Source organism: Anser anser, assembly GCF_964211835.1.
Source record: "Anser anser genome assembly, chromosome: Z".
Classification (NCBI taxonomy): domain Eukaryota; kingdom Metazoa; phylum Chordata; class Aves; order Anseriformes; family Anatidae; genus Anser; species Anser anser.
This window is the reverse complement of record NC_139723.1, coordinates 35582815-35588711: the sequence shown is the minus strand read 5'-3', so window position 1 is coordinate 35588711 and position 5897 is coordinate 35582815.

Genomic DNA, 5897 nt, shown 5'->3' with positions numbered 1-5897 from the left:
GAGAAGAGAAGAGAAGAGAAGAGAAGAGAAGAAAAGAGAAGAAAAGAGAAGAAAAGAGAAGAAAAGAGAAGAAAAGAGAAGAGAAGAAAAGAGAAGAAAAGAAAAGAAAAGAAAAGAAAAGAAAAGAAAAGAAAAGAAAAGAAAAGAAAAGAAAAGAAAAGAAAAGAAAAGAGAAGAGAAGAGAAGAGAAGAGAAGAGAAGAGAAGAGAAGAGAAGAGAAGAGAAGAGAAGAGAAGAGAAGAGAAGAGAAAGAAGAGAAGAGAAGAGAAGAGAAGAGAAGAGAAGAGAAGAGAAGAGAAGAGAAGAGAAAGAAGAGAAGAGAAGAGAAGAGAAGAGAAGAGAAGAGAAGAGAAGAGAAGAGAAGAGAAACAGAAAAGAAAAGAAAAGAAAAGAAAAGAAAAGAAAAGAAAAGAAAAGAAAAGAAAAGAAAAGAAAAGAAAAGAAAAGAAAAGAAAAGAAAAGAAAAGAAAAAAAGAAAAGAAAAGAAAAGAAAAGAAAAGAAAAGAAAAGAAAAGAAAAGAAAAGAAAAGAAAAGAAAAGAAAAGAAAAGAAAAGAAAAGAAAAGAAAAGAAAAGAAAAGAAAAGAAAAGAAAAGAAAAGAAAAGAAAAGAAAAGAAAAGAAAAGAAAAGAAAAGAAAAGAAAAGAAAAGAGAAAAGAAAAGAAAAAGGGGGGAGTTTCTGGGGGTTTCACAGCATGTTTTTCCTTGTTTACTCTCAGACAATTGGTTTCTCTTCCACCACTGTGTCCCCAGACTTCCCACTGCAAGCATAAGAGGTGGTTTAGACCAGTGGGTAGGGCATCTGAGTGGAAATCAGGGGGCTTGCCTGTTAATCCTGCCCAACATAACTGGTCATGTACCAATTTTGGTTTGAGCTCTGTGTGGTTCTGTCCTCTCTGTGGGGAGAACTCAATAGATCTTCAAAGTGCAGACTTAAACGTTAACTTAAAAAAAATATATAATTAAATTGAAGAAGCAAATTAAATCACCAGCACTGAGAACAACAAATAACAATAATCCACTAATTGTTTGTCAGAAGACAAGTTCAATGACGGGGAAAATCAAATTAGATAGGTATTGCTGTGTTTATCTCTCTACTTTTTTGGCTAAATGGTGTTTTCTAAGATCAAGGAGAAGATAGAACAACCAGGGCAATTCCATTTCAGGATTTAAGGCAGTATTCACTTCTTGCATGTCTGGTTACAAATATTGGTGGTTACAGTAACGCTTACTTTCTGCTACAATAGTCACACACAAATAAGATAACCGGGGGAGCAAAATGACCTAAAGGGATAATTGGTTTGGTCTGAGCAAAAGAGAAGATGATGAGTAGGTCTTCAGAGCTACAAAGCTGACAAGAAACTCTTAGAAGTTAGGCATAAGGGGCAAACTTGAAAACAGGCAAAGCAAGCAGAGCTGAACAAAGCTTCAGTGAGAACCAGCAGAGATGTCATGTTGTCCAAGTGAGCCTGCACTGGGGAGAGAAGTTGAAACTTTCGCAGATAGCAGTAATTACGAATTATTCTTTCTTCTGCTCACCGCTGTTCCACAGCTGCTGTGAGAGGATTTGTATATGTTCACACATATACAAAGGAGGAATGGTGGGTGGATAAGGGTAAATGGAGTGAAGCTGGTAGTGTAGCAATACTAGTGCATGATCAATAGCAATTTACAATGAGAAGCAAAAGTACAAAACTGGCAATAACCCTTAGCATTGTGCTTCTTACAAGAGACAGGGTTTACATGTTTTCACCTGAGGCATCACGGAGGGTACTTGTGAATTACACTCTTCTGCATGTACACAGGCCGTCTGATGCACTCCACATGCAGCAAACCACCTATACCTGCTGAGGAGACAGGACAGACTATGTGCCCTCTGCATGGACGTGCAACAATTTTTAGTGGTAGCTGTTCATCACAGCAGCCACAGAGAGTACCTGCAGGTGGTTGCCGTGGCTCAAGCAATGCTGTGGTCTCATCAGAGACTTCCAGCAGGCCAGATGCCACTCTTAATTTCCAACTGGGAAAAAAAAAAAAAAAGAGAGAGCAAAGGACAATCCAAAAGAGCCACTGATCTCCACAACCAGGACTGCAACAAAGATTAATTCAATCAGCTGGAAGTATGATGTCTGCATTCCCTGCAGAAAACGATGGTAAAAGTCAATGATGGCCACCTCTACAGTAAGAATGTAATTTTAATATGGTAAGCGATGATTATGTCCATTTTAATACGCAAATATTTATTGGGTTTGAAAAAATAGTTAGGTTATGCCATAAGATACATTCCTCAAGTATCTGATTGTTGCTTTAGGAGGAAAATTCCCAAATTTTACTGCTCATTTATTGCACTGTTTCATTTTTCTTCCCCAAATGATGCTGCATTTACTTTTTTAAGAGGGAGTATCATGAAAGGCTTATTGCTTTTGCATATATTGAAGCATTTAAAGCTCATCACTGCAAAAGTCCAAATTTGCAGAGAGTGGAAATCTGTAGTCCAGTTAAATAAAGTAAAATACATGCACTTTTTTTGTCTTCAAAGGGCATAAACTCCTTCAGAAATCTTTTATCTCTGAAGAATGATTTGTCAATCATCCCATACTTTACAACTAAAACATGAATCTTAGATCATCTGTCCTTGTAGTTTTCCTCTAGTTTCTTCTTTATGTCTCTCACCTTCAAGGAGTAAGCTCTCTTGCACAAAGCAAAGCTTAAGTGCTAGGTTTAGGGCCCAAAATTCACTGTCTTGAAAGGAGTCTTGCTGGATAAATTCTTTTTCAAAAGATTTGAATTTGATGCCCATTTTCCTCTTTCCTGAAATGGGTGCTCCCTCTGTGAATGGAAGCAGAATGTCGCTTTGCAGTTTTACATCTTCTTGTATTCATTTTTTTCCATTCCCTAGTGAGCTGCCCAGTCCCAAGAAGGATTTTTTTTTTCCTAATTCTGATGTTATAGTGTTAGGAACCAGCAGTTCTGGGGACAGTCCATCCTCAGATTTCCATGTGACAGAATTATCACTTAGAAGTGTCAGGCTCATTGCATTCTTTTTACCCATCCAGCAGATGGCATCTAAGCTTTAGAAAAGGTCATCTTTCTTCATACTCTCAGATCCTGCACAGATTCTTTTTTTGTTTGATATATTCCATTAAAAATGTGCTAAATGAATTATTTTAGAAAACTTTATTCAGCTACCAATTTAGAAACTTATGATGGTAGTGTATTTTTATGATTTTATACGTTGGTGATCTTTTCCTGAAGCCTATCAAAATTTTAAATTTCTCCTTCAGTCTATTTATAATAAATTTAAGAAGAATTTGTCTTTCATTGCTTTCATGTGCAGTTATGTTTTATTCCTCAATTTGAGTCTCATTTCTCAAGTTCATTGTTAAATGAATGTCCATACTCCAAATATATTCAGTATTCTAGCTATTATGAATACTGACAAGGTAACATAGCAGCTGTTAATCACAGGTTTTGAAACTGCTAACTCATATTGCTTCCTGATGTTAGAGTTCCCAGTGATGGCCCAGCTTATATATAGAATATAATAACTTATAAATACCCAGTTCAAAATTACTGCTTATACTCATCAATAATAATAATAATAATAATAATAATAAAGGTGATACAAAAGGCTATTTTGACCGTGTAGGCTCTAAAAAAAAATGAATTTACACCATTATACTCTTATTTTAGCTGATTCTATTTCCTATACTTTGTTATGGGAAAGGAATTGTAATTTTCACTTGAATTCTTATGCTCTTTCATTTCCAGGATGTTAAAAGACAGCTGACTATCTGTGTCTAATGTTGCAGATACTAATCTTCACAGAAAGACCCTTATGCCAGTTTCTTGACTCTCCCTCTCCCTCTCCCTCTCCCTCTCCCTCTCCCTCTCCCTCTCCCTCTCCCTCTCCCTCTTCCTCTTCCTCTCCCTCTCCTTCTCCTTCTCCTTTTCAATAGAATTACTTTAACGCCTCTAACCAAAGGAATATTAAGTTACATGTGAGGGGGGGCAGATTTGTTTCAGTTCCATGGAACTCATTTTTGGTAGAAGATTTTTCTTCTGAACACAGCAATATGCAGTTGTAACAGTCCTTTAGTAGAAAGATACTGAAGTATGTTTCCTCGTGTACCAATTAAATCATAAATGGGAAATTAAAGCTCATTCTTCAGTTTCAAATCTGTACACTGAAAGGTGTTATCTTCAGTTTATTTATTTTCAGATTTGGTTTGAGTCAAACTTAACTTTTCGGTCAGCTGTGCTATTTAAACAAGTCTGTTTGTGGTACTCAAATATCTTTTCGTGTCATCTCGACATTAACAGTGGACAATATTAAGAAGATAGCAGAGGTGAAAATCCACTGTCCCCGTAAATCATATAGCAACCTTTCTTTTCTGGCAGTGGGAGTCTGCCTGACTTTCTTACCCACAGATTTCTTAAACTGGACCTAGATAGTGGATAAGTCATTTTTACTTGTTCTCTGTTTATATGGATTGCAAATAGTATCCAGGTGACTAAGATATTAGTCAGATTGCTATAATAAATTTTCTTCAGCAATTGGGGAATTAGTGATTCAGGCATACAAACGGACTGGCAGAATATTTTAGACTTTGTTCATAAAGCCACCAGAACATTCTTGTTAGAGTCCTACTTACAAGGCAAGGGAGATGAAGTAGCAAACTCCAGTAATGATTTCAACCACCTGGACAGTGAGAATCAAAATGAATCCCAAGGATGGTGGGGTAGCAGTTACTAGAGATTCATATGCTATAAGTTCAGGACAGGCTTTGTCTTCTGCAAAGTGAAGGCAGGAAAGCAGCTGTCATCTGGGAAAGGAGAATGAAATTACACTTCAGAAATAATCATGCAAAATGTACAAAGTGTACAAATGCAAAATGTACAAATTCTTTTGCTTCTGAGGAAACATCTCACCTTAAGGATTAACTTTGACTAAAAAAGTGTGGAGTCATTTGAGAAGTGATTTATGTGACTCAATGATTACCCAGCGAACCTATAGAGTAAGTGCTTAACTAACTTAATACTACCTGGGAGAACGACTTATCCCTCTATGTGGATTCAACAATCTTTGTTTAATTATGTAAGATGCATGTGTTATTATGAAATCTGTACAGAGATATAATGATTCCCACAATTACAGAAGGCTGTACTGTACTTTCTTTCCACTTATAGTTCAGGACACTGCCCTTTTATTTTTTCACTGGATCGGATCAATTGCTAATTAATTCTCTCTTTTCAAACATTGCTGTTAAGTAGGCAACTGGCTTTGCAGATGAGCAGAGACATGCTAGTTTCAACTTAATTTGTTTTTTCCAGCAAGACCTTTTTATGTCTGCCAGTTATCAAGTGATCTGCCACAGACCTTTACTAGTGAAGAACTTCACTAAGAAAAATGGAAAAGGACACGTTAGGCAATGTGTCCTACAGGATGCTGATCAAGCAGTTCCGTTTGCATCACAAATTCAAATGTTCTTCTTTCAAAGACTTTTTGTGATGCTTCTCTGAGGGATAAAAGTTCCCAGAGATGTTGATCAAACAACCTAGGACAGAATGATTCTGTAAGACTTCACCTCAAAGGATGACAGTCTGAGTGGAACCATGCTATAGTACTTTTTTTTTTTTTTTTAAGGTTATCTTTTCTACACTTCTCACACTCTTACTCTTTCAGAGCTTTTCTAATTAGGGAAGTCTCTAGGGAATTTGACAGTAAATGACAACCCTTAAAACAATTTGTCCCTAGATGGAAACATGCTTTGGATGAATGTACTGACTGTAAAGCTCAGTATCATTTCTTTTTGCTTGTGTCAACGCAATTTTGTTTCAAAATGTGGAAGAAAATTGTTTACCTATGTCCATAAAATGGCAATTTTTGGATCAACA